This window comes from Haliotis asinina, chromosome 2, assembly GCF_037392515.1.
Source record: "Haliotis asinina isolate JCU_RB_2024 chromosome 2, JCU_Hal_asi_v2, whole genome shotgun sequence".
In the NCBI taxonomy this organism is placed as follows: Eukaryota; Metazoa; Mollusca; class Gastropoda; order Lepetellida; family Haliotidae; genus Haliotis; species Haliotis asinina.
The window spans coordinates 52,229,605-52,240,171 of record NC_090281.1 but is presented as its reverse complement, the minus strand read 5'-3'; the positions used below and the strand labels follow the sequence as shown (position 1 = coordinate 52,240,171).

The 10,567-nt window shown below is 41.2% G+C and overlaps 2 pseudogenes; one reads left to right on the top strand and one right to left on the bottom strand.

Moving 5' to 3' along the window:
* Window positions 1-2,332: 2,332 nt before the first annotated feature.
* On the bottom strand, window positions 2,333-3,883 carry LOC137272658 (arylsulfatase J pseudogene; annotated as a pseudogene).
* Window positions 3,884-8,443: 4,560 nt separating this feature from the next.
* LOC137272995 (arylsulfatase J pseudogene) lies at window positions 8,444-9,877 on the top strand (annotated as a pseudogene).
* Window positions 9,878-10,567: the final 690 nt, after the last annotated feature.

Genomic DNA, 10,567 nt, shown 5'->3' with positions numbered 1-10,567 from the left:
TTAGCTCACATAGCTCTCGTGTGATGTGCACCATGATGCAACAATAGCGTATACTCTCAGTTTAATATCAAGTATATGCTTGCTCTGCCAGTCCGATTTTGGTAGAGAGCGTCCTTGCTTTGAAGGAGTAGACTGAAAACAGGTCAAATACTTCTACTGGATTTGTGGTGGGTTGGGATACCCGTATGAGTGACACCTTAGAACGTTTTCTCCAAAGTTAGGTTTGGGTCGACCAGATAAGGTACAGTTGCTCCCATTTAGGAATGAAGTTTAGACACAAGTTTTCCTTTTTCGTTGGGCAAAATTCGTATCGTCGGATTGTCTAATATCCCGTATTTCACTTATGAAAAAAAGACAAACCCAAAACGCTGAACGTTTGGACACGTGAAACTGTTTCTGTGAGTGTTACAAATGTTTTCAGAAGAGTTGATCTTGTGTTTGTTTGTGTTAATGATGTATACAATTTTCAAATTCTAAACATGTCTATCAATACACGTTTTGAAAGATTTACCGAGATCCGTTGTAACCTTGACCAAACAACACCTGAGCATAAGGGATATAACGCTCTTTGAAATCTTGGTAAAACGAACATCAACAGTTGTGAAATGTTAACGTACCAAAGGCTGGAGCCGTTGGGATATTGAAACCACCATGTCATACAGCCTCGTACAGGTCATTCTTTATGCATAGATCTACAAATGAAACAGTTGAGGCGTTCTCACTTGTGGACTGGTAAATCAGCGGAAGGGTGTTTGATGATTTTTGAACGATATCCCTTATAGCACGAATAAACTCACATTTTTTGCACTCTTTTAACCATTACATATCAAAGACGTGTGGTTAGCCTTAGGCCGAACAGGTCCTCCTGAGAGGGTACGTAAGTCCCAAAATTTTCAAAGTAGTGTATACTTACCAGGATTTTTAAGTGTAGTATTTGTCTTATTTTAATTTTGGATAAAATTTCTTACAATCTCCAGCGGCTGAAGGGATGGTGTAAATCCAACTAGGGTCCATGCAGGTAGCAAAGGTACTGAAAGTCCCCATGGTCCCTAGTATGGTGATCTACCTTCTGTTGTTGGCGATCTATAGCCTCTTTTTATACTTTATTGTTCATATAATGATATCACTTTTAACTCACTCACTCACTAGTTTTAATGCTAATTGTGATATTCTAGGTGTTTTACTGTCCTTCGTTGACAGGTTTTATAATGTACACATGGTCCTTTTCATTGTTGAATGTTCTCGTCACGATATGGCTGAAATATTGCCGATGTGACGTTAAATATTAACTCACTCACTCACTTAAGCCGAACAGCAATGTTTTTCTTTAAAAACTCCCACGTGGTTAATTAATACCGAGCGAGAAACAGTTGCCAAAAAATCGCTTCCTTCCCTCTCGCCCGTCAACGAAATCACAGACAGGTAACATATCGTAACTCCGTCGCCAGAGCACAGCAGCGAACTGCAGTGACGTCAAATGAAGAAGGATTTTCAGTTAGTTGTATATAAAATGTGTAACAAGCTCGTCAATTTGCTGTATTCTCGACGTCAACAAAGACATGCCGAATCGTTAGGTTGCCGTGAAATGCTCCTAGGTGTCGGATGATGGCGTCACCATGCACATGTTTCTTTGTTTTCATCAAATTTTAAGAGGTTAAGACTGCTTCCTGCTCGTAGTTATGTATGTTTTTGAATCAGGACCAAAAAGATTTTGTATGACAAAACTTGTAACAGAACGAATAATAACCATTATGACAACAAGCGATAGAATTGTCTATGAATACATGGATAATCTACAACATATATATGGTCTCCCTGGTGAAAACAAGTTGTAAATCGGAAAATAAACAGAGCAGGTGACAGAATTAAATGGCAGTAGATTGTGAAAACATTAAACTTTAATTTTTCAAAACAATTGTCACGATTGCAGGTTTACACAAACCTAAAAACAAGATAATCTACCCCCGGAAATGTACATGAATACTACAGCAATCCACATAGGTAAACCTGACGGATGCGCGCCCCTTTGATTGGTTGAAATTTCGTTCGCGGGACAGAATTGTGCACTGTTGTCAAAAAGGTCGATTTAATGTAATTAATTGTTGAAATGAGTAGTTTTAATGGCGGGGCTTCATTCATAGCGATGTCAATAATTGAGTTATATACCCGCCTAGAGTGTACGTGATCTTTAAGCTTAAGATATGTATGTGATCTTTAAGTTTAAGATATGTATGTGATCTTTAAGCTTAAGATATGTATGTGATTTTTAAGCTTAAGATAGATTGCGTGGCAAGATATTTTATACATTCACAAAGATCAGCAGGAAGGGGAGTTCAATTGGTGCCCACAGTTTTACTTACACACTCGGCATGTACTTCGTATTTTAAACCGAATGACACTAATATCGAAACGGGATGTACTTGTTTTCATAGAGACATCAACACCACCCAGGACTCCATACACCACCATAGTACTTAGGGTTTGATGCAGGAACTGGAGAAGGGTCCTGTGCCGGAACACGAGATTTCTTCCAGTTCTCCAGCCTCTTCTTCATCATGTCCACAAGTTCAGGGTACTTGGCTGAAAGGTCGAAGTGTTCGGTTGGATCTGCAGTAATGTTGTAGAGCATGAAAGGAGGGAACGTTTGGTTATCAGCTTCATAGACACGTTCATCGATTCCCAAATGTGGCAAAGGAGCCCAACCGTTGTGAGTTCCCGGACTCCCTTGGATGAGTTTGAGATCTCCGTATCTAATTGCAGATGCATCAGTCTCATCATAAATGTTGTAGACGAACTCACTTCTCTTACTCGGTCCACCGTTGATGAGCATGTCGTACTGACTGACTCCGTCCATGTTGGGATCTGTGTTCTCTCCCCCAGCCAGCTCCACCAATGTAGGGTACCAGTCCACAGCATGCATCATTCCAGTGTTGAGGTAGCCTGTCTTTTTGAAAAGGGTTTTACTGTAGATGAATCCCGTTCCTTTCGTTCCCCCTTCCCACAGTGTAGCCTTGGCTCCTCGCAAAGGCAGGTTATTAGCAGCAACAAATGTGGGGCCCCCATTATCTGTCGTAAAGACTAATAGTAGATTGTCCATGAGACCTTTGTCTTCTAATGCCTTACTCATATTGCCAACAGCTTCATCTAAAGCACTCACCATTCCACAATAGATTCTTCTCTTTTCGTTTTCTATGTTCTTGTACATGTTTTCATACTTAATTGGGACCTCAAGAGGTGCATGTACTGCCTGGAATGGAAGGTACAAATAAAGCGGCTTACTGGCATCGTGGTTCTCAATTATTTCAACCGCCTTGTTAGCAAACATATGTGTAGAATAAGTTCCATTGGCGTCTCTGTAGGCGGTTTTATTGAAGCGAAAATCTAGTCCCACGTCACCTTCATGATCCTGAGTAATGTGAGTCACATAGTCCTCCATTCCAGAGTAATATCCAAGGTAGGAGTCAAAGCCTCTCTCCGTGGGCGTGTACTTCCAGTTACAAAAGCCAAGATGCCACTTTCCAACCATGTGGGCATCATAGCCAAGTTGAGTCAGTTTCTGGGGCAATGTTGTTAGGTTTGCCGGCAAGAATTTTGCTGCGTTGATATTAACAACGTCATCCTGTAGACCAGTGTGATATGGAAAGTATCCCGACATGAAGCAGTTCCTTGAGGGCGAGCACAGAGGCTGCACGTAAGAAGAGTTGAGAATGACTCCTGCTTTGGCCAGTCTGTCCAGGTTGGGGGTGATCATTTGAGGATTCTGGTAGCCAACATCGTTCCAGCCAAGGTCATCAGCTACGATAAACACAATGTGAGGTTTCGTCGCACACTCACAGATGGCAAAAGTCAAGAGAATACACACAGCTGTTAGGAGGCTCATTGTGTTTCTGTTCAGTATGGTACAATGTGTTTCTATTTAAAAGTTTCCTACAGATAACGCGCGTTGTGGCAAGCTCAGACCATGCATTCTTCCTGTGTGATTAACAGCTGTATCGTCCTTTTGTTAAGATATACAAAATAGACGTCATGTAGGTTGGAAAACGCGGCTTTTTCACAAAACCTGAAACTGATATAACAGCACGTGTGCGGCCTTTTCATACATTATTTTATCATTATAGGATATTTATACAGCGAACATATAGAAAGACTAGCACGTGCTCATGGTGAAACAATATATTTAAACATTGCGTTTCTTTCATACACGTCTAGCAAATTTTATATCCTGTATGAAACAGAGTCTACATAACTTTCTATACGCTTCACTGTCATAGCTGCATATGTTCTACCCATATGTAATTATGTTTTATTAATCTTTGAAATACATACGTTTGGAATAGAAAACAATACCGATTCATATGTCACTCCGTTCATTGTCAACTAGCGTATATAGGTACCGCTTTGAAAAGTACCGGAGTAAAATAAAGTTAAAGAATAGGTATTGCTAGAATGATGTATTCAGCATTTGGAAATGACTGAAGAACAATATCACGTAATACCCAGATTATACCACTTAATACCTAGATTATACCACGTAATACCCAGATTATACCACGCAATACCCAGATTATACCACGCAATACCCAGATTATACCACGTAATACCCAGATTATACCACTTAATACCAGATTATTCTATTGCAAAGCACTTTTTATAATTATTACATATTTCGTTGATGTTTTCCACAAACGCCACGCTCACAAAACAGCTTTCAACCTTAAAAAAACCAACCAGCTTCATAGACACATTCAGCACTTATTAAATGAGGCAAAGGAGCCAACTATCCTGAGATCCTGGACTGAATTGTATCAGCTTAAGATTAACGTACTTAATGGCAACTGCCGGGTCCACCACTGACGAGGAGCGTTGGGGCAGCTTAGTGGTTAAAGCGTCCGCTAGTCACGCCGAAGACCTGGGTTCAATTCATCACATGGGTCCATTGTTTGATGCCCACGGTTTCCACGCCGTGATATTGTTGGAATATTGCTAAAAGCGGCGTAAAATCATACTCACCCCACCATTGACGAGCATGTTGTACTGACTGTTCAGATGAGTGCTTCAGATGATCGAGTGAGTGAGTGAGTGCCTGACTTAGATGAGTGGGTGAGTGAGATATAAAAAGGACACTATATGGTCTTCAAGTTTGCGCTGAGGAAAGAAGACTGAAAATAATCACAGATGAAAGAAATGGAAATGGAAAGATGAAGTAAAGACATTTAAAGCAGAGACTATTCAGGAGCTAATTCATGTAAGGGACAGGAGACATAATTCTTCCCTGAAAGGTAGCTGTAATCATGTAAGGCTCAAAGTCAAATTTTTCAAGACAGGCATTCCCAACCTTATGTATACGGCCACTCAGTAACAGTAGACAGGTCACATGAAGTGTTGGGGTGAGACTTGTCTTCGTCCAGATGACGCATTCTTGTGCCAGTGCAGCAGACAAACCATCTGGTGGTTTGATTCACTTTGACACGAATTCCTCACATGGTATGCGGCTATCAACGTTACATTCTTTGGTTATCTCCACATATGTGTCTGGTTAGTCAATGATTTAATCACGTCGCATGTTAGGTAATGTATGTTGAATGAGTTTAGTTTTATGCCGCACTCGGGAGTCTTCCAGCCAGTTGGGGAGAAAATGTCTGTTACACGATAATACATACCTGAGAGGCCTACGCATGGACGTCTTGGAGTCGACGAGTGAGCGTCTGAGTGTGGGTTTACGCCAGTATCACCGCAATATCTCGGTGGGGAATACCAGACATGGGCTTCACACATTGCACCCATGTGGGGAATCAAACCAGCGTCTTCAGCGTGATGAGAGGGTGCTTTAACCACTATGCTACGGCCCACCGTCCCTGGAAGTCTTGGAACGGGTGTCGGAATATTCCGACATGCTGTCAACATGCTTTTGAACGTGATAATAAATTCACATCTTCCTATTTCAAGATTTAAATACTCTCCATTAGCACGTGCTAGTCAGGTGTGACTTAATGTAACAGGTGGTCTGGAGACTTAGTTGATTGTGTGTAGTCACCCTGTGCACACGTCGTCGCTGCAAATGATGTTTACCAATCACTGAATTGTGTGGTCGACTCGATTATTTCCAGGTCACTTTAATTCAGATAGAATATTGCACAGAAAGAACTTTAGAAAATGGTTCGTACCTGTAGCTACCCGTTGGTAAATCACGTGTCTTCACATTAGCTATTAATGGTATATCCATGACGTGGATTAACTCTGTCTGATAAAGTATAGGTAAAAAAGTAAATGTTTCTGGAGCCCATTTTTTCAAAGGTGACGTTAGGACTTCATTTTTAATTTTTGATAGACAAAAATGTAACGATGTACATTTCTATTTTGTCCTCTCAGAAATACAGCTTGGGAAGTTTAACACGTGTTTATGGGTTGTAGATTCAGTCACACTCATTCTTACAGACATTCATTCTTGTAGTGGACAAATGGATGATCTGGACGCGTCCAAGTCAAAATTATATTTTCCAAATGGCAATAAAAAAAAACACAAGTAAAAGTGACGCGTCGATGCCCGAGAAACATTTCACTTTTTTTAATTTAGCATAATAGATACATTTTGTGTTTATGCTGTTGAACAAGTTGTTTGTATGTCATATTCATGCTTCATGTTATGAGTCTTTCTCGAAAGCTGGCAGAGATCCAAGAACCACGAGCCCTTAATAACAATAAAAATTCGCTTTTATGCATGTCATATCTGCAGCTAGAGTTAATGAGTGAACGTATGCCTCAAACAAGAGCTGAATGGTTGAAATCAATGTTTCGTTTTGGCACTAAGAAATGATTGACCAAACCCCCATTCTTGGACAGTATGATAAGTGTGAAAAATCGTGATAGAATATTTACGTTATATGTGAATGTTGTGTAACGGAGTGCATAGTATAGTTTACGAACGTGTTTGGCCTTTAAACATGACTGCAGATGAACATGGGGATCATACATATTTTTTACAAATGGGGTTGCAGAGTTCATTTTCACCCGTTTTCACGAGAGTTTCAATGGTCGTTTCTTGTACATTCTCAGGGCAGTGGGATGGGGCTGGGGGTCAGGGGCTGGGTGCTAGGGGTTAGGGGTTAGGGGAATCCGCCTCTGAACTCTGTAACCGAACACTGAGTCAGCTTTGTATTAAAATACACCATTTTATTAACGCTTCATGAGCTCTCTGGTGTTAGAGTTCCTTCCCTTACATCGCAAACCTCCTAAATGTTTCCGAATGCTGTGTTGTGCCTTGATATGAATATTGCCACTTGGTTGAGCATACTACTGCAGGAACTTATATTTACATTTTAAATGTTCATCCGCATTAGAAAGATACCATATTACCATATTAACAAGTCTGTGTGTACTCACTGAAGAGCGCCAACATTAATAAATACACACACACACACACACACACACACACACACACACACACACACACACACACACACATACATATACATACACACACACACACACAGACATATACATATACACACACACAGAGAGAGCGAGAGAGAGAGAAAGTCAGATTATACTTACAGCATTTGTGTTAAACATACCAGTTTTGTCAACATTTATAGGTTTATTTTGATGCAAAAGAACTACGTTTAAAGATCGAATTTTGAGTGTTGGCAAATAATGGAATTGTTGATCACTGTACAAGGTTCCACATATGAACATGTATAAAATAGATAACTATAATACAACTCAAATATTATCAACATAATGTAAACAAATGTAAAAACATATTTGGAAACTATATTACCATAGCCCTGATATGAACCGTACTAATTTGAGTTTATCTTGGACAACAAGCTGGTGCTGGAGATCCTCCTACTCAACATCTGCACGACCAGACACAGGTATTCCACGAGGAATGGCAGATGATAACGATAGTGAGAAGTTGACGCTTGATTGCCGGCATGAGAAGACAGCAAGATGCTATCCGAGCGAGGGCGGCTACATCGCTTACTGATATGGTCCCAAGTGATGGTTCATACAATCACACCAGTCATCATTTGAGTGTATGTAATCAGACTAGATGGAGGCCATGCCTCTTGGCACTACTGATATTAAAGTTATGTGTGTATTCCTCTCAGATTGCAATTAAGTGTAACCAACTTCCACTTCATGTTTTGTTTTTGTTTGAATCAGAATAAACATGTTACAGTTTTCATTATAATAGTGTGCTTGATGCCCATGTAGCACAGATGTCCTTATAAATTTGATATGAAACTGTAAATCACTTTTCACAAGGACTCTCCTTATCAAACAGGTCAGTACAGTATATAACATTGACGGGTCGACCTGCATTGCGACACTTACTTCAACCTGGTAGATTATCGGCCTTATCGAACCTGCGGGTCGAGGTGTGAGGTCGTCTACCTAACATTTGATACTCTGTAGAACCCTTTGGGTGAGGACACGGAGAATGAGTGTTACTATTATTTTCTATCTAATGTCAATAACGTTAGCGACGAGTAGTCCCCCTCACATTGTCTTCATCATCGCAGACGACCTGGGCTGGAACGACGTTGGATGGCACAACCCAGACATGATCACCCCTAACCTCGACAGACTGGCCAAAGCGGGCGTCATCCTCAACTCTTCTTACGTCCAGCCTCTGTGCTCGCCCTCCAGAAACTGCTTCATGTCGGGATACTATCCCTATCACACAGGACTGCAGGACAGAGTAGTGTTTGTGGTGGAACCCAAGTACTTGCCGATAAACTTCACACTCATACCGCAAAGGATGAAAGCTTTGGGCTACGCAACTCATATTGTGGGGAAATGGCATTTGGGATTCTGCAACTGGAAGTACACACCAACTGAAAGGGGCTTTGATTCTTTCGTGGGTTATTATTCAGGTAACGAGGGATACTACAATCACACGAGGTCGGAAATGAATATGACCGGAGTGGACTTCCGGAGGAACAAGGAAGTAGATAGAGAGGACAAGGGGAGGTATTCAGCGGATGTGTACACGGAACGTGCCATTGAAATCATCAAGACTCACGATAAATCCAAGCCGCTATACCTATATCTGCCGTTCCAGTCTGTACATGTACCGTTCGAGGTACCCAAGAGGTTTGAGGATATGTACAAGAACATCGAGACCATTAATCGAAGGATATACTGTGGTATGGTAACTGCCCTGGACGAGGCTGTTGGAAAGGTTGTGCAGAGTCTTGAAGAAGAAGGGTTTATGGATAATTTGCTTCTTGTGTTCACATCTGACAATGGTGGACCTTACTTTGATGCAGCCAACAATCTGCCTCTACGAGGAGCTAAGTCTACGTTGTGGGAAGGGGGTACGAAAGGAGCTGCGTTCATCTACAGTAAGACTCTCCTGAAGAAGACCGGCTATGTCAACACGGAAATGATGCATGCTGTGGACTGGTACCCGACACTGGTGGAGCTGGCTGGTGGAAAGAACACAGATCCTAACATGGACGGAGTCAGTCAGTACGACATGCTGATCAATGGCGGGAAGAGCAAGAGGAACGGATTTGTCTACAATATCTACGATATGATAAATTCCTCGGCTATCCGATATGGTGATCTAAAACTTATAGAAGGAAGTCCAGGTCAGTATAACAACTGGGCACCATTGCCAAAGTTGGGAATGGACATGAGTGTATATGAAGCTGACAATACGGAGTTCCCTCCATACATGATGTTCAACATCACAGAGGATCCAACAGAGCACGTAGACATAATAGCCAAGTATCCCGAACAAGCTGCAATGATGATAGAGAAACTCGAGGAGTATAAAAAGAGTCGAGTCCCAGCACAAGACCCAGCGCCAGACCCAGCTTCCAATCCCAGATATTTCGGTGGCGCCTGGAGCCCTGGTTGGTGCTGAACATGGAAACAGTCGACACATTTACCTGTTTTCGTGATGTAGTCCGAGTATATTCATGAAATTTTAAAGCATCAGAAATTTATCCTGGTTTGTTTTTGTTAAAGGCTCCTTTTGAAGATATGGACTATCGTGCACAAGAAACTGTACACGTGAAATTCGTACATTAGACTACTCACCATTGGGAATCTGTGACTCCAATGTGCTTTGATACATTATTTACACCACGTCGGCTGTAAGTGAGTGAATGAGCTAGTAAGTGAGTTTCGTTTTACGCCGCACACCATATTCCGGCTAAATGGCAGCGATCTGTAAATACTCGAGTCTGGATCAGACAATCCAGTGATCAACAGCGTAAGCATCGATCTACGATGACATTTGTCAACCAAGTCAACAAGCCTGATTACCTGATCCCGTTAATCGCCTCTTACGACAAGCATGTGTTACTGAAGACCAATTCTGACCCAGATCTTCACGGATGGCCTATTATGAGACAGTCATTGATATGATGCATCACCATAGAATAGTTTTTTCTTTCGTTTTAAATCTTCAGTTATGTTCAAACACTGCTGTACACTATAACTTCCACTCAGCATATACAATGTTGTATTTTTCTATTTGTTTTTGAAATGTTACTTTGTCTTTTTGTTGAACGTACCTAGCAAACATGAAAGCTGGATATACCTTGTTACA